The 24,385-nt window shown below is 45.0% G+C and overlaps 1 long non-coding RNA gene across 23 annotated transcripts in view; it reads left to right on the forward strand.

Moving 5' to 3' along the window:
* Positions 1–975: 975 nt before the first annotated feature.
* LOC139182080 (uncharacterized) overlaps positions 976–24,385 on the forward strand; it is a 55,620-nt gene continuing 32,210 nt past the window's right edge. For 6 of the 23 annotated variants that reach the window (XR_011565652.1, XR_011565658.1, XR_011565650.1 and 3 more), the window contains exons 1-2: positions 978–4,641; positions 15,926–19,211. This is a non-coding gene — a long non-coding RNA (uncharacterized lncRNA). Of the gene's footprint in view, positions 4,642–15,925; positions 19,212–24,385 lie in introns of all 23 variants that reach the window. The other 17 variants (XR_011565661.1, XR_011565664.1, XR_011565646.1 and 14 more) reach the window with 5 other exon arrangements.

Consider the following 24,385-nt stretch of genomic DNA (forward strand, 5'->3'; position numbering starts at 1 on the left):
AACTAATCTCAAAAATATACAAGCAACTCCTACAGCTCAACTCCAGAAAAATAAACGACCCAATCAAAAAATGGGCCAAAGAACTAAATAGACATTTCTCCAAAAAAGACATACAGATGGCTAACAAACACATGAAAAGATGCTCAACATCACTCATTATCAGAGAAATGCAAATCAAAACCACTATGAGGTACCATTTCACGCCAGTCAGAATGGCTGCGATCCAAAAGTCTACAAATAATAAATGCTGGAGAGGGTGTGGAGAAAAGGGAACCCTTTTACACTGTTGGTGGGAATGCAAACTAGTACAGCCACTATGGAGAACAGTGTGGAGATTCCTTAAAAAACTGGAAATAGAACTGCCTTATGATCCAGCAACCCCACTGCTGGGCATACACACTGAGGAAACCAGAAGGGAAAGAGACACGTGTACCCCAATGTTCATCGCAGCACTGTTTATAATAGCCAAGACATGGAAGCAACCTAGATGTCCATCAGCAGATGAATGGATAAGAAAGCTGTGGTACATATACACAATGGAGTATTACTCAGCCATTAAAAAGAATACATTTGAATCAGTTCTAATTAGGTGGATGAAACTGGAGCCTATTATACAGAGTGAAGTAAGCCAGAAGGAAAAACATAAATACAGTATACTAACGCATATATATGGAATTTAGAAAGATGGTAACAATAACCCGGTGTACGAGACAGCAAAAGAGACACTGATGTATAGAACAGTCTTATGGACTCTGTGGGAGAGGGAGAGGGTGGGAAGATTTGGGAGAATGGCAATGAAACATGTAAAATATCATGTAGGAAACGAGTTGCCAGTCCAGGTTCGATGCATGATGCTGGATGCTGGGGGCTGGTGCACTGGGACGGCCCAGAGGGATGGTATGGGGAGGGAGGAGGGAGGAGGGTTCGGGATGGGGAGCACATGTATACCTGTGGCGGATTCATTTTGATATTTGGCAAAACTAATACAATTATGTAAAGTTTAAAAATAAAATAAAATTAGAGAAAAAATAAATAAATAAAAAAAAAAATAAATCTGGGCACATAGAACCTAGAATCCAGGAGGTTCCAGGTGACCTCTGTGCTCATGAGGCTCCCTGCTATTCAGAGCTGTGGCTGATTCCCTCTGGGTAGATTCTGGGGAGAAAGGGCTTGTCTCTGATGAGGCTGGTGTCCTTTCCCATGTCGTCAGCGTCCCCTTTCTCACCTACAGCTTCCTAGTCTCTGTCTCCAATCCCTGCCCACAGTATGCCCACCTGGGGTCCATGTTGAAGCCTCGCCTAGTCTCGGTCTAATCTTTCCCATCCTGCCTATCATATTGTCCAGGCCGTCGACAGCCCTCTGCTTGCTGAGCTCCTGATGAACCACCTGGGAAAAGGCAGGGCAGAAGTGGGAGCTGTCTGTGGTGCTGGAGTGGATCAGCTCAGAAATCTTCCTAGGAAAGGAGGGCCCAGGAAGCATTTACAAGGCAGATCACACTTGTGCTCTGTAGTGTTTTCGGTTTCTTCAACAGGACCACCATGCCTGACAGTGTGAAAACTTCTCCAGCAGGTGTGTTTACTCCATGTGCAGCCCAGATTCTCACCCGAGTGGTCTAACCACAAATGAACATTCCTCACGTCATTTCCTGTTATTGCGATATGTTTTTGCGGTTTTATTTTATTTTTTTGGTGCACTAGGTCTTTGTTGCTGTGTGGGGGCTTTCTCTGTGCTGCGAGTGGAGGCTACTCTCTATTTGGGGGACACACGCTTCTTGTTGTGGTGGCTTCTCTTGTTGTGGAGCGTGGGCTCTAGGCAGGCAGTAGTTGTTGGAGTACGTTCAGTAGTTGTGGAGCACGGGCTTAAATGCCCCAAGGCCCGTGAAATCCTCCTGGACCAGGGATGGAACCCATGTCCCCTGCATTGGCAGGTGGACTCTTAACCACTGGAACACCAGGGAAGCCCTACATGTATCTTTCTTGTTACAAGTAACTCTTCTTCATTTCAATGGCTAGACTGAATCTTAGTGCTGTTGTGTAACCAAGTTGTGTCTGAATCTTTTGTGACCCCATGGATTTTAACCCACCAGGCTCCATGAGATTTTCTAGGCAAGAACCTGGAGTGGGTTGCCCTTATCTCCACCAGGAGATCTTTCCAAGCCAGGAATCGAGCCCATGTCTCTTGAATTGGCAGGTGGGTTCTTTACCACTGAGCCACCTGACAAGCCCAGGGGGACCCTGAGGTGTACCAAAAAGGGACTCAGAGCCAGGAAAAGCAAGATGATTGGCTAAAGGAAATCCAGAAGAAATGCCCCATAAAAGTGATTCTAACTACCATGAGGCCTGACTTCCCCACTCTCTCTGAGCCCTCTGGCGAGTCTATCCACAAGCACCCTTTCCCTCCTAATAAACACTTGCTTGCTTCACCATTTTCCATCTCTAGGTGGGGTTCACCTCTACATAGATAATGAGTCAGGGTTTGTCAACAGCCATTCACCCTGGTGGTCTATCGCTTAGGATCCAGTGCTCTCCCTCCCACAGCCCGACCTCAGTCTCTGGCCAGGGCTGAAACCCTGCTTCAAGTCACTGCAGGCTGAGATCAGTCTCCTGCCTGGTTGTGTGCTGACCTCCTTCTCCTGCTGGGCTGAGGCTCTGGCCAGGCACAGGGCAGGGGAAGGGCCAGATCTGGAGGAGCGAGGGCCAAGGGATCTGAGCCCCCCTGGGGTCAAGGGCTTGGGGAGGTTTTCAGAGGGCACATTCTGGAGGGGAGCCCTGAGGGGCTCAGTGTGGGGAGCAGGGGTAGCGCTGTGGCACAGACCCAGGAGCTCAGAGGCCTGTTCCTAATGTGAGCAGAGGGGCCCTGGTGGTCTTGAGAGAAGCTGGGGGCACATAGGACCCAGACGCCAGTCTTCAAGGGACTAAATAGGGTCACAGTAGAGGGGAGGAGCAGCTCTTGTGAAGTCTTAAGAAAATGCATTACTGTGTTAGAGGACTTATCAGTGTGGGATGTTTATGACCAAGATTTCAGTCCGCTTATGATTTACACATCCCAACTCTGCCTGCCTAACCAACAAGACTGATTTGAACCTGGAGAGACATCACTGACATGATGGTAACAGTGTTCAGGAGACAAGATTACCAGCTTGCCTTCCTGTATTGGTTCCTCCACTGCAGGAACCAGGACAAAATACAGAAACTGAATTTTTGCTGTTACCAGCAATGCACAAATGTTACTTTCCTACCTGTGTGCCTGTTCGGTGGTTCTTTGTGACCCTTTGGACTGTGGCCCCCAAGGCTCCATTGTCCATGGGGTTTCCCAGGCAAAAATACTGTAGTGGCATGCCATTTCCTACTCCAGGGGATCTTATGCATCCAGAGACCAGACTCAAGCCCCCGCCATGTCCTGCATTGCAGGCATATTCTTTACCCCTCAGCCACCCTGACAACGTGTACACTTCACCCGAAAGAAATAAATGGCATCTGAACTCTCCTGTGGCCTCCTGCCTGTTTCTGTGCTGACTTCCTTCTCCTGGAGGGCTGAGACACCAGGCAGGGGCAGACCAGGGAAGGGCTAGATTGTAACCAAGCAGGACCCACTGAGGCTTTCCCAGAAGAAACCCCCAGTCAAGTCCTCCACCAGCCTTTTGTCTGTAGAAAATCTTTCACCAAATCATCCATTTAGGGGCTTCCCTGGTGGTCTGGTGGCTAAGACTCCACCAAATTCATGGGCTGAAGGTAGGATCCAGGTCGGGGAACAAAGATCCCTCATGCCTTCTGGAAGGATGGGGGAAAACAAAGAATAAATTTCATCAAAGCAGTGAGAGGATCCTGAAGGGGAAAATGTCAAACAAGACAAAATAATACTGAAGCCATCAAACAAAGTCAAGGACTTTTCTTCCTCAAGGTCTCTTGGTAATATTCTGTGCCTTATGTGTGAGCTATTTTGCAGTTACCGAAACCCCCACCAGGCTGAACAAGTGAACTGCTGCCCACAGCAGGTAGACCCCAGACTGGCTGGAACAAGAAGGTTGATGCTGTGGCCTCCCCACTGCCTCAACACCAGCCATGGCTCCATAAACACTAAAGACTCCACATACCCGCTCCAGGCTGGCACTCACGGTCTTGGGGGCACTAGGCCAATGTGGCCCATTTTTCCTAGCAAAGCAGTAAAGCTCTTTCTTTCTACTTCACCCAAACTTCTTTCTTATAGACTTCACTCTGCCTTGGTGTGCAGAGGCTGAATTTGGGTAACAAATTTGGAGTCCCGTGTGGGGTTGGCTTAGGGGTGACCCCCTGGGTGTCCCCTGGCCCCATCACACTCTCTAGATTTTTCCTCCACGCAGCCTCTTTCCAGAAGGTTGGAACGCTGGGAAGATTCCTTCAGAGGCCTGATCCCCGAGGACCCGTGTCAAGAAGGCTGAGCCCCAGTCATACTCGGTCCACCAAGCAGGCAGTGGGGACACCAAGGCGGTAGAGGAGGGAAGAGGAAGGGCCGCCCTAGAGGGTGGGGAGGCCACCTTCGCCTCAAGGATGTTCCTGTCTTCTTCCAGCCCATACCAGCTTGAATTTTGCTGCTCCAAGGAATTATTTTGAGGAAGGAGAAGGACAGCGTCTTGGACATTGAGACATCTTGGCCAGCGTCTGGGTGAGTCCCCCGCCATGTATCTGAGGCTCCTTCAACATGTCCATCTGAGGAACATTTGTTTCCATCTGGGGAACAGTGAGTGTTTGTCTGGTTAGCTTTCATGTTGGAAATCCCACCTGTGAGATCTAAGGACTAAGGTCATGGACTTGGCAGGAGTTGGAAACAGCCACCCTGAGCTTTATGCTTTCTGGTGTCTTCCCCCTCATATAAGGTTTCCATCAGCTAATGAGGTCTGGTTTGTATGTGGCTCATGGGTGTCCATTCAAAAATGGGAAGCCCTCCTTTGATTCCCTCTGATAACCACCTAGGACACATTTTGGAAGACTAGTCAAGCCACGGAGAAGGCAATGGCAACACACTTCAGTACTGTTGCCTGGAAAATCCAATGGACGGAGGAGTCTGGTAGGCTGCAGTCCATGCAGTCACGAAGATTCAGACATGACTTAGTGACTTCACTTTCACTTTTCACTTTCATGCATTGGAGAAAGAAATGGCAACCCACTCCAGTGTTCTTGCCAGGAGAATCCCAGGGACGGCGGAGCCTGGTGGGTTGCCGTCTATGGGGTCGCACAGAGTTGGACACGAGTGAAGCGACTTAGTAGCAGAAGCAGCAGCAGTCAACCTACACGTTTAAACCTATTAACAAGGACAAAATAGTTTAACACTATGTAGTCACAATATTCTTTAGACTTCGGAGAATATGGTTGAGATGAAACTCTTTTGAAATTTCAGAACTGGTTTTTTTGCATGTGCAGTTGGAGAGAGATGGCTTGATGACACACTTTAGTTTTCTAGAACACTCGCGCTTTGAGAATAAAGATATTCTTAGGAGAAAAATTGATGTTAAGCCTCAACATGTCCCTCAAGGGGGGAACGATTTGGGAGAATGGCATTGAAACATGTATAATATCATAAAAGGAATGAATCGCCAGTCCAGGTTTGATGCAGGATACAGGATGCTTGGGGCTGGTGCACTGGGATGCCCCAGAAGGATGGTATGGGGTCGGAGGTGGGAGGGGGGTTCAGATTGGGAACACGTGTACACCCGTGGCGGATTCATGTTCATGTATGGCAAAACCAATACAATATTGTAATTAGCCTCTAATTAAAATAAATAAATTAAAAAAAAACATTTCCCTGAAGTATTCATACAAACACAGCCCACATTGCGTACGTTTCAGCCTTGGCTTACTTAGAAGGATTGAAATTGAGCCAGGGGAGGGGGGTGGAAGGAGGGAAGAAAAAGAAGCCTTTGACGTCAAGTGGTACATTTGTTATTCTCTCTCTTTTTCATAAACCGACAAGCTTAAATGCAGTGCCTGATTCATGAAATGTAAAATGATGAAACAGATCTCTGCTCGTGTGTGTGTCTCAGTGAGTGTCTTTATCTTTAGAAAATATTCCTGGGATTAACTTCTAAATGAGCTCTATTCCATTGACTTAAAGAAAAATAAGTGCTTACAAATTTCTAAGACTCACAAAATCTGAGAAATGTTCAATATTAAGTCTCTGTCTGGTACTGATGTCAGTTTTGCTTGTTTAATTGTGTCTGATTACTAGAGGCACGAGACACCAACATTTAGCCTCAGCACTGACTTTCCTTGTACCTGGTTCTACTGCTAGTCAGTAGGTCACAGCTGTTGCAAAATTTGTCAGCACAAAAGTTGACCCATAGTGATATATTGTCATAAATAACTGAGATAAATGGTAGAAAAGCCTTTAGGTAAGCTCCTTAAAAGAATTATCTTTTGTTTTTTGGATTCTCGGGAATTTAAACCATTAGAGTTTTGTTAAATTAAGTTCCATGATGAGAATTCATTGAAGAGTTAAATCAGTTTTAGATAAAATACTGAAACATTGACTTGTGAACAAGTCTATGTTTACTTACCTTTGCCTTTTATGAAAAAAACACTAAATATATTTCAGTTTACTAAGTACATATATTGCACTACATAAGGAAAAATTAGCCATAAATTTTTATGTCTTATAGATTATAAAATTTAATGTTGTTAAAGAAAACCAATTGCTTGTTTCTTGGTTTTAGTTTTAAGGCATTTAAAAATGCAATAAGTTTTAATATATGCTCAAAATCTATAATAATAAATATATAAATAAAATATTACATATACAATGATATAATATATAGCATAATAATATATAGTAAAAGATTATATAATATATTGTTATAGAGTATATATTATTATATACAACATATTGATATTAACATAATACATAAATAGATAATATTATAGATAAATTATATGCTTTACATATAATGTACAATGTACATTTATAATACATATTATATATTGTATATATTCTTATTATACATTATGTAACATATATTATATATTGCTAAATATTATATATAACATATTATATATAATTTTTAACATTACTAAAATATATAATTATATATAATGTCATTATATCAAATATTATATATTATATATAATACATTCTTTAGAATCATCTGTTATTCTACCTTATCATTTATACAATTTTATATATAATTGATATATTATATAAAATAATATTTACTATAATATATAATATAATTAAAATATGAAATATAATATATATTTACATAATATATTATAGTAATAGAATATATCTTAATTATTATCATTAATAATATATTAATTCAATTGTAATAAAAATAAAGTTTATATTATATATAAATTTTAAAATTCATGTACAAATTTAAAATATAAATTATATAAATTATAATTTATATTGACATTTAATTACTATAATATCATTATATTATACTAATGTAATATTAATATAATATTAAAATTTCAGAAAGCCATAACAATATGTTAAGAAAGGCCAGATCTGGGTCTTTTTGTCCCATGGACAAAACGTTCACATCAGGAAGCCATTGGAAGGTTTCTATGCACCCTTTTCATGCGCGCACTTTATCTTCTAGGCTCCAATTTCTCCTCTGGGCTCCATTGGTATACATCCTGATTGGGATGTGATTTGACGTCAGAAATTGCCTTCTCAAACCATCCAGTGCCACCGCAGCTTCTCTGCATATTCGGCTACTGAGGCAGGATTTTCTCAAAACCTGTCTGGTCTCAAGTCCACAATTTGAGCCTGTGGACCTCCACTCCCCTTCCCGTTTCTCTGAACCACATCTGCACCCCAGCACCCTGGCCTCCACCCCCGACAGAGGGCTCCTGTCGACTCCTACCCCCACCCTTGCACTTTCTCCTGCTGGAGACCCACTCCCACTCTAGGGTCCATGGGAAAGACCCTGGGCTGGACATCAGGCAAATCACACCAAAGAAACACACCATCCACTGCACTGCATTTACTTATATCTTTATTTTACTCAGGTATCAAGTTCCAATTTTTTTTTTTAAGTTGTAGATGGAGGGCACCATGGGTCGGGGGAGAGGGGCATGGACAGGGTGTTTTGGGATGCAAGAAGAAGGAGTCTCATCGGCGGGATTCAGAAATAAGAATGTAAAGCAGAGTACATAGCAATGTAATAACCATCTGTAGCCCTCATGGGGAGCATTCGCGAGGGATGAGGCTTCCCATTTCAAAGAAAACTAAAGATTCAGCAAACTTCCAAGATATTGCTCTGGAGGGAAAATAAGGCTCAGTTCAGCTCAGTTCAGTTCAGTTTGTCAGTCGTGTCTGACTCTGTGACCCCATGAGTCGCAGCACGCCAGGCCTCCCTGTCCATCACCATCTCGCAGAGTTCACTTAGACTCACGACCATCAAATCAGTGATGCCATCCAGCCATCTCATCCTCTGTCGTCCCCTTCTCCTCCTGCCCCCAATCCCTCCCAGCATCAGAGTCTTTTCCAATGAGTCAACTCTTCGCATGAGGTGGCCAAAGTACTGGAGTTTCAGCTTTAGCATCATTCCTTCCAAAGAAATCCCAGGGCTGATCTCCTTCAGAATGGACTGGTTGGATCTCCGTGCAGTCCAAGGGATTCTCAAGAGTCTTCTCCAACACCACAGTTCAAAAGCATCAATTCTTTGGCGCTCAGTCTTCTTCACAGTCCAACTCTCACATCCATACATGACCACTGGAAAAACCATAGCCTTGACTAGACGGACTTTAGTTGACAAAGCAATGCCTCTGATTTGAATATGCTATCTAGGTTGGTCATAACTTTACTTCCAAGGAGCAAGCGTCTTTTAATTTCATGGCTGCAGTCACCATCTGCAGTCATTTTGGAGCCCAAAAAGATAAAGTCTGACACTGTTTCCACTGTTTCCCCATCTATTTCCCATGAAGTGATGGGACTGGATGCCATGATCTTCGTTTTCTGAATGTTGAGCTTTAAGCCAACTTTTTCACTCTCCACTTTCACTTTCTTCAAGAGGCTTTTGAGTTCCTCTTCACTTTCTGCCATAAGGGTGGTGTCATCTGCATATCTGAGATTATTGATATTTCTCTTGGCAATCTTGATTTCAGCTTGTGTTTCTTCCAGTCCAGCGTTTCTCATGATGTACTCTGCATAGAAGTTAAATAAGCAGGGTGACAATATACAGCCTTGATGTACTCCTTTTCCTATTTGGAACCAGTCTGTTGTTCCATGTCCAGTTCTAACTGTTGCTTCCTGACCTGCATACAGATTTCTCAAGAGGCAGATCAGGTGGTCTGGTATTCCCATCTCTTTCAGAATTTTCCACAGTTTATTGTGATCCACACAGTCAGAGGCTTTTGCATAGTCAATAAAGCAGAAATAGATGTTTTTCTGGAACTCTCTTGCTTTTTCCTTGATCCAGAGGATGTTGGCAATTTGATCTCTGGTCCCTCTGCCTTTTCGAAAATCAGCTCGAACATCTGGAAGTTCATGGTTCACGTATTGCTGAAGCCTGGCTTGGAGAATATTGAGCATTACTTTACTAGCATGTGAGATGAGCTCAGGCGAATCCCAGTGCACAGATTGGTACCCTTGTTGCAGGAGCAGAGACCCCTTCCAGGGCCCAAACCTGGGCCCTTGTCTAACACTTAGAAATGAATTGTTGGAGGAGACACATGTGCTGACAAAGCAAGAGATTTTCTTGGGAAAGAGCACCCGGGTGGAGAGCCATAGGGTAATGGAACCCAGGAGAACAGCTCTGTCACATGGCTTGTGGTCATGGGTGTTATGGTGATGGGATTAGTTTCCGGGTTGTCTTTAGCCAAACATTCTGACTCAGAGTCCTTCCTGGTGGTGCACACCTAATTCAGGCCAGATGGATGCCAGAGAGAAGGATTCTGGGATGTGGTCGGACATGTGGAGTCTCCTTGGGATCTCTCCCAAACTTCTTCTTCTAATAAGTGGAGGCTTAGTAGTTCCGTCTTCCTTGGCAGAAGGTCCTGTCATAAAACAACTCCTGCAAATGGTTACTATAGTGCCTGGCCAGTGTGGGTGGTTACAATAGGTGCGCTTGCCCTAACACCCTGGTCACTGGAACCATCTCTATTTAGCTAGAGAGGAAAGACTCAGCAAGCAGCTGAGAAAAGCTGACCAATCCTGGTTAGAACAAGGTGAGCAGTCTTTGCCAGAAGACCAAGGTACGCCTGACCAGGCTTTGTCTGAAGGACATTGTAGCACTGAACGGCTTCTGCCAGAAGGGCACTGCAGCACGAGAATATACTCTATGAAACATTCCAAAGCAAAAGAAAACATCAAACCAAAAGGCACACGAAGAATATGAGCAAGCTCCATGTGCGGCGAAGAAACAAGAATTTGAGAGGCAAAAACAAGAGACAGGAGAACCTGCAAAGCGCTACCAACACAAGAAATGGAAGTGTTCAAAATGCTGAGTCAGAAGACTCAAAACGGACAAATTTGAATTTACAAAGGGAGTATTTTCTGAAAAAATACTGGAAAAGATTAAAGGGTAAAGATTTGGGGTAAAAATATGAACTTCGTATTGAGTATTTTTGTATGGGGACTGTCCCTCCTAACATGTAACTAAATTTGTCAACATAAACTGGGTTGGAAAGTTATAGGGGGAAACACACAAACAAAACAGGGGTAGAGGTGATGCCGAATTCATGTCCTTTCAATTCTCGTTCATAGTTCAGCTGATCGTCTTCCTTGAGACGAGACAAGGACGTCAAGTATCCTTCACCAAATCGTTGCCAATTCGTTCCAAATGCCGTTTAAATCGGATTTGCCCGCATTGCTTCATCACGTTCTTTCTTAAAGCAGTACGACATCTTGGGTGCAACGGAAACGAGAAACCAGTTTCTCGTACCACCAGCAGTCTTTCCTGTCCAAAAGTGCAAACTAGGTTTCACTGCACGCAGACAAATCAGGTCAATGAATTCCTTTAACACGTCTTGGTAGGGTGATTCATTTGGCAGAAAGAGCATCATCTTACCCTCGAGATAAATCCACACAAGGTGCCTAAGGAAGCGCAGGAGGAGGTCTTGTATAAAGGAAATCGTTCTGGCTCTCCCGCCAAACAATGAATATCGCCTTGCTTTCGGTCAGGCGGTGGCTGGGACTTAATTGACAGGGGTGCCTGAGCGTCTCCGCAGAGAGGCCAGGGTCACTACAGACAGAAGCTGAAAGTCGTTCACTGCTCTCCTAGTGAGGAGAGGGCCCGCGCAGGGTGCAGGGACCCAGGGAAAGCCGCAGGTTTTAAAGCGCTGTGGAAGTTTGAGGGGGCGTGTCGAAGCCTGAGCTGACATCTGGTGGTTTGGGGAAAAAAGTTCTGCAGGAAGCGGGCAGAGGTGTGGGGCCAAGCCAGCTGCTGCATATCCCTTTTTGAATAAGCCGAGTGTGTTTGGAGCTCTGGAGGTGGTCTCTGAGAAGCCGGGGACCGGGACCGTGGGAACATGGGCTACGTGTGTGTGAGAATCAAATCTGGAGGCACTCGTGTCTCGAGAGGGCTGAGAAAGCTTGCTAGGGGTAGTGTCATTGCACCCGAATCCTTGGGCACGTTGTGGCCATCAGAAGCCGTGCAGGGACTCCAGATGGCGGGAGACACCGTTCCCGAAGCTCCTTGAGTGCAGGCGTCTCTGAGGGCGCTGACGGGACTGTCTGTTGACTCTGATGTGGAAGGGAGATGTGTACATGAGCACTGTGTTGCTTCAGAACCCCAGGAAAGGACCAGAAGGTGTGAGACGTCTGTGTCCTTCGCACATGAAACGTGCTTCCACTGCATCTCCTTGAAGGCGGATGTCATCCTGAAACCTCACACTGCTGTCGGTAGAGGTGTGGTGGGTGTGGCTGCTCCGCTCTCAAACAAGCAGACCGGCCAGGTTGGCGGACAGAAGGAAAGTTTGCTTTATTTCAGGCGCCAGCGGGCCGGGGGGGGAGGATGCTGGACACCTGTCCAAAGGCCGACTGACCGCTCCCCCACCCAAACCCTTCCTGGCAACCAGTGGGGCAAGAGCTTTTCCAGACAGAAGTGCGAGGGGGCTGCTCTATGCTGAAACAGCACAGTCAGCTGCTATATTTTCGAAGGAAAATACAGGAAAAGAACATTACTTAAGACTTGTTGCCTGACTAAACAAGGTTAAAACTATCTACTTGCTACTGAGTACTTTTGCACAGGGGTTGTCCCTCCTAACGTGTAACTACATTTGTCAGCATAAACTGGATTGGGAAGCTATGGGGGAAACACACAAACAAAACAGGTGTAGGAGTCATGCCGTTTTCAAATCCTTTCAATTCTCGTTCATAGTTCAGCTGATCGTCGTCCTTGAGACGCGACAAGGACGTCAAGCATCCTTCAGCAAATCGTTGCCAAGTCGTGCCAAATGCCGTTTAAACCGGATTTGCCCGCATTGCTTCATCACGTTCTTTCTTAAAGCAGTACGACATCTTGGGTGCAACGGAAACGAGAAACCAGTTTCTCGTAGCACCAGCAGTCTTTCCTGTCCAAAAGTGCAAACTAGGTTTCACTGCCCGCAGACAAATCAGGTCAATGAATTCCTTTAACACGTCTTGGTAGGGTGATTCATTTGGCAGAAAGAGCATCATCTTACCCTCGAGATAAATCCACACAAGGTGCCTTAGGAAGCGCAGGAGGAGGTCTCGTATAAAGGAAATCGTTCTGGCTCTCCCGCCAAACATAATGAATATCGCCTTGCTTTCGGTCAGGCGGTGGCTGGGACTTAATTGACAGGGGTGCCTGAGCGTCTCCGCAGAGAGGCCAGGGTCACTACAGACAGAAGCTGAAAGTCGTTCACTGCTCTCCTAGTGAGGAGAGGGCCCGCGCAGGGTGCAGGGACCCAGGGAAAGCCGCAGGTTTTAAAGCGCTGTGGAAGTTTGAGGGGGCGTGTCGAAGCCTGAGCTGACATCTGGTGGTTTGGGGAAAAAAGTTCTGCAGGAAGCGGGCAGAGGTGTGGGGCCAAGCCAGCTGCTGCATATCCCTTTTTGAATAAGCCGAGCGTGTTTGGAGCTCTGGAGGTGGTCTCTGAGAAGCCGGGGACCGGGACCGTGGGCACATGGGCTACGTGTGTGTGAGAATCAAATCTGGAGGCACTCGTGTCTCGAGAGGGCTGAGAAAGCTTGCTAGGGGTAGTGTCATTGCACCCGAATCCTTGGGCACGTTGTGGCCATCAGAAGCCGTGCAGGGACTCCAGATGGCGGGAGACACCGTTCCCGAAGCTCCTTGAGTGCAGGCGTCTCTGAGGGCGCTGCCGGGACTGTCTGTTGACTCTGATGTGGAAGGGAGATGTGTACATGAGCACTGTGTTGCTTCAGAACCCCAGGAAAGGACCAGAAGGCGTGAGACGTCTGTGTCCTTCGCACATGAAACGTGCTTCCACTGCATCTCCTTGAAGGCGGATGTCATCCTGAAACCTCACGCTGCTGTCGGAAGAAGTGTGGTGGGTGCGGCTGCTCCGCTCTCAAACAAGCAGACCGGCCAGGTTGGCGGAAAGAAGGAAAGTTTGCTTTATTTCAGGCGCCGGCGGGCCGGGGGGGCAGGATGCTGGACACCTGTCCAAAGGCCGACTGACCGCTCCCCCACCCAAACCCTTCCTGGCAACCAGTGGGGCAAGAGCTTTTCCAGACAGAAGTGCGAGGGGGCTGCTCTATGCTGAAACAGCACAGTCAGCTGCTATATTTTCGAAGGAAAATACAGGAAAAGAACATTACTTAAGACTTTTTTTCTCCCTAGCCAAGGTTAAAACTATCTACTTTGTATTGAGTTCTTTGTACATTGACTGTCCCTCCCAACATGTAACAGTTTTTCAACATAAATTCCATTTCTATGGAAAACAGTGGCCGCTTACAGCCTGTGTTCAGTCTGACCATCATGTAATTAACATCTCAACTTGTTGCTTCTCTGTCTATAACGTGGCTCTCTGGATATTGCTCAGAATATTATCTATAGCCCTTCAGAAACAGCTAAATATCCTTGACTATGCTTAATCACTACGTTAATTTTAATCTCCTTTGACTCTTCCTTTGCTTTCCCATCTCTCACTTCTTTGATTGCAGGCATTCTTTGACTAAAGTTTTCCTCAGGTAGAAGAAAGGCAGGCACATGGCGGGGCATGGGGCACAAGGACCATAGGATTCTGCTCCTGTTTCAATACCTGTGCTCCTGGAGAAAGGGGGATGCCGCTAAATCATTGTCTGCCCAGAGGGTGTGCAGTTGAGATGCCGAGCCCTTGCGGTACCTGTGTGAAGCCTGAAATGGGGGAATTGTGTCCCTTTGGGAGTGCAGGCTATCTTAGATGAGAGACCGTTGACACAGGCACTGAACAAAACAAAATATGTGCCAGTTGTTGATTGAACAGAATTAGTGGTTTTGACAATATTGGATGTTGGGTCTGGGGGCTCTAATCAATGAAGCCACACTATTATTAGTAGTCATCCAGTATGGAATGACCTAAAATTTCCCCCAAATCTTAGGCCAGGCAAGGTTCGTGTGTCAAATGGAGAAATGGGGATAATCACCCCTTGAGTAATTAGGGTTTTACAATTTTCATCTTTGAAGACTATGTTTTTATTTACTTTGAAGCACATTAAGTGTTTTAACAAGGGGTGGGGGAGTGGTCCCTTGGATGCTGTTTTATGAAACCAATTCATAATCACAAGAAAACTGGTTTAATTTTAATATATGTTAAAGTGTCTCTGCCCATAAGGGATATTTTAAAACAATGGCTAGTATGACTGGAAATTTAGGCCAGGCATCAGTTAAAGTGAAACATTATATTCTTCTATTTTATATGTAGATGGGCTTCCCTGGTGGCTCAGATGGTAAATAACCTGCCTGCAATTCAGTAGATGGGATTCCATCCCTGGGTTGGGAAGATCCCTGGAGAAGGGAATGGCCACCCACTCCAGTGGTCTTCCCTGGAGAATTCCATGGGCAAAGGAGCCTGTAGGGCTACAGTCCATGAAGTTGCAGAGAGTCGGACACAACTGAGCAATTAACACTTTAATTTTTCATATGTAGTTACCTGCATTGCCAGCAGATTTTTAACCACTTAGTCCACTAGGGAATCCCCAGATGTCTTTTTATCCAAAGTATTTCTGCAAACACTTGGACACTCAAAACTCCTCATATATACTATTCATTAAGACAGGATCACACCTGGATATGATGTGGCTCTGACTTCTGGGCTTTTATTTGTAAAAGCATGAGGCAAAGCAAACCTCAGGGGCTCTTACTGGTCAAGAATGAGTGACTAGATGTGGCGGGGGCCAAGCTTGCAATCAACGCTGATGACAGCTATTCTCTCCAGGTTCGAGTGCCCTGAAGTTACAACCCCTACAACTTTCAGAGTGCATTTAGTGCAGTGAGAGTCGCTTCAGTTGTGTCCAACTCTTTGCAACCCCATGGACTCTAGCCCCCCAGGGTCCTCTGTCCATGGAATTCTCCAGGCAAGAATACTGGAGTGGGTTGCCATTCCCTTCTCCCTGACCCAGGGATTGCATTTCAGGCAGATTCTCTATCATCGGAGCCAGTGAATTTAAAGTATGTCTAAATGACTCAGCCTTGGGGAAGATGAATAGTCTCTGAAGAGCAGGGCTGCACGCACTGACATTGGGCTCATTTAAATCTGGGCACATAGAACGTAGAATCCAGGAGGTTCCAGGTGACCTCTGTGCTCATGAGGCTCCCTGCTATTCAGAGCTGTGGCTGATTCCCTCTGGGTAGATTCTGGGGAGAAAGGGCTTGTCTCTGATGAGGCTGGTGTCCCTTCCCATGTCGTCAGCGTCCCCTTTCTCACCTACAGCTTCCTAGTCTCTGTCTCCAATCCCTGCCCACATTATGCCCACCTGGGGTCCATGTTGAAGCCTCCACTAGTCTCGGTCTACTCTTTCCCATCCTGCCTATCATATTTTCTAGGCCGTCGACAGCCCTGCTCTGCTTGCTGAGCTCCTGATGAACCACCTGGGAAAAGGCAGGGCAGAAGTGGGAGCTGTCTGTGGTGCTGGAGTGGATCAGCTCAGAAATCTTCCTAGGAAAGGAGGGCCCAGGAAGGATTTACAAGGCAGATCACACTTGTGCTCTGTAGTGTTTTCAGTTTCTTCAACAGGACCACCATGCCTGACAGTGTGAAAACTTATCCAGCAGGTGTGTTTACTCCATCTGCAGCCCAGATTCTCACCCGAGTGGTCTAACCACAAATGAACATTCCTCACGTCATTTCCTGTTATTGCGATATGTTTTTGCGGTTTTATTTTATTTTATTGGTGCACTAGGTCTTTGTTGCTGTGTGGGGGCTTTCTCTGTGCTGCGAGTGGAGGCTACTCTCTATTTGGGGGACACACGCTTCTTGTTGTGGTGGCTTCTCTTCTTGTGGAGCGTGGGCTCTAGGCAGGCAGGCTTCAGTAGTTGTGGAGCACGGGCTTAAATGCCCCAAGGCCCGTGAAATCCTCCTGGACCAGGGATGGAACCCATGTCCCCTGCATTGGCAGGTGGACTCTTAACCACTGGAACACCAGGGAAGCCCTACATGCATCTTTCTTGTTACAAGTAACTCTTCTTCATTTCAATGGCTAGACTGAATCGTAGTGCTGTTGTGTAACCAAGTTGTGTCTGAATCTTTTGTGACCCCATGGATTGTAACGCACCAGGCTCCATGAGATTTTCTAGGCAAGAACCTGGAGTGGGTTGCCCTTATCTCCACCAGGAGATCTTTCCAAGCCAGGGATCGAGCCCATGTCTCTTGAATTGGCAGGTGGGTTCTTTACCACTGAGCCACCTGACAAGCCCAGGGGGACCCTGAGGTGTACCAAAAAGGGACTCAGAGCCAGGAAAAGCAAGATGATTGGCTAAAGGAAATCCAGAAGAAATGCCCCATAAAAGTGATTCTAACTACCATGAGGCCTGACTTCCTCACTCTCTCTGAGCCCTCTGGCGAGTCTATCCACAAGCACCCTTTCCCTCCTAATAAACACTTGCTTGCTTCACCATTTTCCATCTCTAGGTGGGGTTCACCTCTACATAGATAATGAGTCAGGGTTTGTCAACAGCCATTCACCCTGGTGGTCTATCGCTTAGGATCCAGTGCTCTCCCTCCCATAGCCCAACCTCAGTCTCTGGCCAGGGCTGAAACCCTGCTTCGAGTCACTGCAGGCTGAGATCAGTCTCCTGCCTGGTTGTGTGCTGACCTCCTTCTCCTGCTGGGCTGAGGCTCTGGCCAGGCACAGGGCAGGGGAAGGGCCAGATCTGGAGGAGCGAGGGCCAAGGGATCTGAGCCCCCCTGGGGTCAAGGGCTTGGGGAGGTTTTCAGAGGGCACATTCTGGAGGGGAGCCCTGAGGGGCTCAGCGTGGGGAGCAGGGGTAGCGCTGTGGCACAGACCCAGGAGCTCAGAGGCCTGTTCCTAATCTGAGCAGAGGGGCCCTGGTGGTCTTGAGAGAAGCTGGGGGCACATAGGACCCAGACGCCAGTCTTCAAGGGACTAAATAGGGTCACAGTAGAGGGGAGGAGCAGCTCTTGTGAAGTCTTAAGAAAATGCATTACTGTGTTAGAGGACTTAGCAGTGTGGGATGTTTATGACCAAGATTTCAGTCCGCTTATGATTTACACATCCCAACTCTGCCTGCCTAACCAACAAGACTGATTTGAACCTGGAGAGACATCACTAACATGATGGTAACAGTGTTCAGGAGACAAGATTACCAGCTTGCCTTCCTGTACTGGTTCCTCCACTGCAGGAACCAGGACAAAATACAGAAACTGAATTTTTGCTGTTACCAGCAATGCACAAATGTTACTTTCCTACCTGTGTGCCTGTTCGGTGGTTCTTTGTGACCCTTTGGACTGTGGCCCCCAAGGCTCCATTGTCCATGGGGTTTCCCAGGCAAAAATACTGTAGTGGCATGCCATTTCCTACTCCAGGGGATCTTATGCATCCAGAGACCAGACTCAATCCCCCGCCATGTCCTGCATTGCAGGCATATTCTTTACCCCTCAGCCACCCTGACAACGTGTACACTTCACCCGAAAGAAATAAATGGCATCTGAACTCTCATGTGGCCTCCTGCCTGTTTCTGTGCCGACTTCCTTCTCCTGCAGGGCTTAGAGGCCAGGCAGGGGCAGACCAGGGAAGGGCCAGATTGTAACCAAGCAGGACCCACTGAGGCTTTCCCAGAAGAAACCCCTAGTCAAGTCCTCCACCAGCCTTTTGTCTGTAGAAAATCTTTCACCAAATCATCCATTTAGGGGCTTCCCTGGTGGTCTGGTGGCTAAGACTCCACCAAATTCATGGGCTGAAGGTAGGATCCAGGTTGGGGAACAAAGATCCCTCATGCCTTCTGGAAGGATGGGGGAAAACAAAGAATGAATTTCATCAAAGCAGTGAGAGGATCTTGAAGGGGAAAATGTCAAACAAGACAAAATAATACTGAAGCCATCAAACAAAGTCAAGGACTTTTCTTCCTCAAGGTCTCTTGGTAATATTCTATGACTTATGTGTGAGCTATTTTGCAGTTACCGAAACACCCACCAGGCTGAACAAGTGAACTGCTGCCCACAGCAGGTAGACCCCAGACTGGTTGGAACAAGAAGGTTGATGCTGTGGCCTCCCCACTGCCTCAACACCAGCCATGGCTCCATAAACACTAAAGACTCCACATACCCGCTCCAGGCTGGCACTCACGGTCTTGGGGGCACTAGGCCAATGTGGCCCATTTTTCCTAGCAAAGCAGTAAAGCTCTTTCTTTCTACTTCACCCAAACTTCTTTCTTATAGACTTCACTCTGCCTTGGTGTGCAGAGGCTGAATTTGGGTAACAAATTTGGAGTCCTGTGTGGGGTTGGCTTAGGGGTGACCCCCTGGGTGTACCCTGTCCCCATCACACTCTCTAGATTTTTCCTCCACGCAGCCTCTTTCCAGAAGGTTGGAACGCTGGGAAGATTCCTTCAGAGGCCTGAATTCTGAGGACCCGTGTCAAGAAGGCTGAGCCCCAGTCATACTCGGTCCACCAAGCAGGCAGTGGGGACACCAAGGCGGTAGAGGAGGGAAGAGGAAGGGCCACCCTAGAGGGTGGGGAGGCCACCTTCGCCTCAAGGATGTTCCTGTCTTCTTCCAGCCCATACCAGCTTGAATTTTGCTGCTCCAAGGAATTATTTTGAGGAAGGAGAAGGACAGCGTCTTGGACATTGAGACATCTTGGCCAGCGTCTGGGTGAGTCCCCCGCCATGTATCTGAGGCTCCTTCAACATGTCCATCTGAGGAACATTTGTTTCCATCTGGGGAACAGTGAGTGTTTGTCTGCTTTCATGTTGGAAATCCCACCTGTGAGATCTAAGGACTAAGGTCATGGACTTGGCAGGAGTTGGAAACAGCCACTCTGAGCTTTATGCTTTCTGGTGTCTTCCCCCTCGTATAAGGTTTCCATCAGCTAATGAGGTCTGCTTTGTATGTGGCTCATGGGTGTCCGTTCAAAAATGGGAAGCCCTCCTTTGATTCCCTCTGATAACCACCTAGGACACATTTTGGAAGACTAGTCAAGCTACGGAGAAGGCAATGGCAACACACTTCAGTACTGTTGCCTGGAAAATCCAATGGACGGAGGAGTCTGGTAGGCTGCAGTCCATGCAGTCACGAAGATTCAGACATGACTTAGTGACTTCACTTTCACTTTTCACTTTCATGCATTGGAGAAAGAAATGGCAACCCACTCCAGTGTTCTTGCCAGGAGAATCCCAGGGACGGCGGAGCCTGGTGGGCTGCCGTCTATGGGGTCGCACAGAGTTGGACACGACTGAAGCGACTTAGTAGCAGAAGCAGCAGCAGTCAACCTACACGTTTAAACCTATTAACAAGGACAAAATAGTTTAACACTATGTAGTCACAATATTCTTTAGACTTTGGAGAATATGGTTGAGATGAAACTCTTTTGAAATTTCAGAACTGGTTTTTTTGCATGTGCAGTTGGAGAGAGATGGCTTGATGACACACTTTAGTTTTCTAGAACACTCGCGCTTTGAGAATACAGATATTCTTAGGAGAAAAGTTGATGTTAAGCCTCAACATGTCCCTCAAGGGGGGAACGATTTGGGAGAATGGCATTGAATCATGTATAATATCATAAAAGGAATGAATCGCCAGTCCAGGTTTGATGCAGGATACAGGATGCTTGGGGCTGGTGCACTGGGATGCCCCAGAGGGATGGTATGGGGTCGGAGGTGGGAGGGGGGTTCAGATTGGGAACACGTGTACACCCATGGCGGATTCATGTTCATGTATGGCAAAACCAATACAATATTGTAATTAGCCTCTAATTAAAATAAATAAATTAAAAAAAAACATTTCCCTGAAGTATTCATACAAACACAGCCCACATTGCCTGCGTTTCAGCCTTGGCTTACTTAGAAGGATTGAAATTGAGCCAGGGGTGGGGGGTGGAAGGAGGGAAGAAAAAGATGCCTTTGACCTCAAGTGTGTACATTTGTTATTCTCTCTCTTTTTCATAAACCGACAAGCTTAAATGCAGTGCCTGATTCATGAAATATAAAATGATGAAACAGATCTCTGCTCGTGTGTGTGTCTCAGTGAGTGTCTTTATCTTTAGAAAATATTCCTGAGATTAACTTCTAAATGAGCTCTATTCCACTGACTTAAAGAAAAATAAGTGCTTACAAATTTCTAAGACTCACAAAATCTGAGAAATGTTCAATATTAAGTCTCTGTCCGGTACTGATGTCAGTTTTGCTTGTTTAATTGTGTCTGATTACTAGAGGCACGAGACACCAACATTTAGCCTCAGCACCGACTTTCCTTGTACCTGGTTCTACTGCTAGTCAGTAGGTCACAGCTGTTGCAAAATTTGTCAGCACAAAAGTTGACCCATAGTGATATATTGTCATAAATAACTGAGATAAATGGTAGAAAAGCCTTTAGGTAAGCTCCTTAAAAGAATTATCTTTTGTCTTTTTGGATTCTCGGGAATTTAAACCATTAGAGTTTTGTTAAATTAAGTTCCATCATGAGAATTCATTGAAGAGTTAAATCAGTTTTAGATAAAATACTGAAACATTGACTTGTGAACAAGTCTATGTTTACTTACCTTTGCCTTTTATGAAAAAAACACTAAATATATTTCAGTTTACTAAGTACATATATTGCACTACATAAAGAAAAATTAGCCATAAATTTTTATGTCTTATAGATTATAAAATTTAATGATGTTAAAGAAAATCAATTGCTTGTTTCTTGGTTTTAGTTTTAAGGCATTTAAAAATGCAATAAGTTTTAATATATGCTCAAAATCTATAATAATAAATATATAAATAAAATATTATATATACAATGATATAATATATAGCATAATAATATATAGTAAAAGATTATACAATATATTGTTATAGAGTATATATTATTATATACAACATATTGATATTAACATAATACATAAATAGATAATATTATAGATAAATTATATGCTTTACATATAATGTACAATGTACGTTTATAATACATACTATATATTGTATATATTCTTATTATACATTATGTAACATATATTATATATTGCTAAATATTATATATAACATATTATATATAATTTTTAACATTACTAAAATATATAATTATATATAATGTCATTATATCAAATATTATATATTATATATAATACATTCTTTAGAATCATCTGTTATTCTACCTTATCATTTATACAATTTTATATATAATTGATATATTATATATAATAATATTTACTATAATATATAATATAATTAAAACATTAAATATAATATACATTTACATAATATATTATAGTAATAGAATATATCTTAATTATTATCATTAATAATATATTAATTCAATTGTAATAAAAATAAAATTTATATATAAATTTTAAAATTCATGTAAAAATTTAAAATATAGATTATATAAATTATAATTTATATTGACATTTAATTACTATAATATCATTATATTATACTAATATAATATTAATATAATATTATAATATTCAGAAAGCCATAACAATATGTTAAGAAAGGCCAGATCTGGGTCTTTTTGTCCCATGGACAAAACGTTCACATCAGGAAGCCATTGGAAGGTTTCTATGCACCCTTTTCATGCGCGCACTTTATCTTCTAGGCTCCAATTTCTCCTCTGGGCTCCATTGGTATACATCCTGATTGGGATGTGATTTGACGTCAGAAATTGCCTTCTCAAACCATCCAGTGCCACCGCAGCTTCTCTGCATATTCGGCTACTGAGGCAGGATTTTCTCAAAACCTGTCTGGTCTCAAGTCCACAGTTTGAGCCTGTGGACCTCCACTCCCCTTCCCGTTTCTCTGAACCACATCTGCACCCCAGCACCCTGGCCTCCACCCCCGACAGAGGGCTCCTGTCGACTCCTACCCCCACCCTTGCACTTTCTCCTGCTGGAGACCCACTCCCACTCTAGGGTCCATGGGAAAGACCCTGGGCTGGACATCAGGCAAACCACACCAAAGAAACACACCATCCACTGCACTGCATTTACTTATATCTTTATTTTACTCAGGTATCAAGTTCCAATTTTTTTTTTTTAAGTTGTAGATGGAGGGCACCATGGGTCGGGGGAGAGGGGCATGGACAGGGTGTTTTGGGATGCAAGAAGAAGGAGTCTCATCGGCGGGATTCAGAAATAAGAATGTAAAGCAGAGTACATAGCAATGTAATAACCATCTGTAGCCCTCATGGGGAGCATTCGCGAGGGATGAGGCTTCCCATTTCAAAGAAAACTAAAGATTCAGCAAACTTCCAAGATATTGCTCTGGAGGGAAAATAAGGCTCAGTTCAGCTCAGTTCAGTTCAGTTTGTCAGTCGTGTCTGACTCTGTGACCCCATGAATCGCAGCACGCCAGGCCTCCCTGGCCATCACCATCTCGCAGAGTTCACTTAGACTCACGACCATCAAATCAGTGATGCCACCCAGCCATCTCATCCTCTGTCGTCCCCTTCTCCTCCTGTCCCCAATCCCTCCCAGCATCAGAGTCTTTTCCAATGAGTCAACTCTTCGCATGAGGTGGCCAAAGTACTGGAGTTTCAGCTTTAGCATCATTCCTTCCAAAGAAATCCCAGGGCTGATCTCCTTCAGAATGGACTGGTTGGATCTCCGTGCAGTCCAAGGGATTCTCAAGAGTCTTCTCCAACACCACAGTTCAAAAGCATCAATTCTTTGGCGCTCAGTCTTCTTCACAGTCCAACTCTCACATCCATACATGACCACTGGAAAAACCATAGCCTTGACTAGACGGACTTTAGTTGACAAAGCAATGCCTCTGATTTGAATATGCTATCTAGGTTGGTCATAACTTTACTTCCAAGGAGCAAGCGTCTTTTAATTTCATGGCTGCAGTCACCATCTGCAGTCGTTTTGGAGCCCCCCAAAAATAAATTCTGACACTGTTTCCACTGTTTCCCCATCTATTTCCCATGAAGTGATGGGACTGGATGCCATGATCTTCGTTTTCTGAATGTTGAGCTTTAAGCCAACTTTTTCACTCTCCACTTTCACTTTCTTCAAGAGGCTTTTGAGTTCCTCTTCACTTTCTGCCATAAGGGTGGTGTCATCTGCATATCTGAGATTATTGATATTTCTCTTGGCAATCTTGATTTCAGCTTGTGTTTCTTCCAGTCCAGCGTTTCTCATGATGTACTCTGCATAGAAGTTAAATAAGCAGGGTGACAATATACAGCCTTGATGTACTCCTTTTCCTATTTGGATCCAGTCTGTTGTTCCATGTCCAGTTCTAACTGTTGCTTCCTGACCTGCATACAGATTTCTCAAGAGGCAGATCAGGGGGTCTGGTATTCCCATCTCTTTCAGAATTTTCCACAGTTTATTGTGATCCACACAGTCAGAGGCTTTTGCATAGTCAATAAAGCAGAAATAGATGTTTTTCTGGAACTCTCTTGCTTTTTCCTTGATCCAGAGGATGTTGGCAATTTGATCTCTGGTCCCTCTGCCTTTTCGAAAATCAGCTCGAACATCTGGAAGTTCATGGTTCACGTATTGCTGAAGCCTGGCTTGGAGAATATTGAGCATTACTTTACTAGCATGTGAGATGAGCTCAGGCGAATCCCAGTGCACAGATTGGTACCCTTGTTGCAGGAGCAGAGACCCCTTCCAGGGCCCAAACCTGGGCCCTTGTCTAACACTTAGAAATGAATTGTTGGAGGAGACACATGTGCTGACAAAGCAAGAGATTTTCTTGGGAAAGAGCACCCGGGTGGAGAGCCATAGGGTAATGGAACGCAGGAGAACAGCTCTGTCACATGGCTTGTGGTCATGGGTGTTATGGTGATGGGATTAGTTTCCGGGTTGTCTTTAGCCAAACATTCTGACTCAGAGTCCT

The sequence above is a fragment of the Bos indicus genome, unplaced genomic scaffold, assembly GCF_029378745.1.
Source record: "Bos indicus isolate NIAB-ARS_2022 breed Sahiwal x Tharparkar unplaced genomic scaffold, NIAB-ARS_B.indTharparkar_mat_pri_1.0 scaffold_78, whole genome shotgun sequence".
Taxonomy (NCBI): Eukaryota; Metazoa; Chordata; class Mammalia; order Artiodactyla; family Bovidae; genus Bos; species Bos indicus.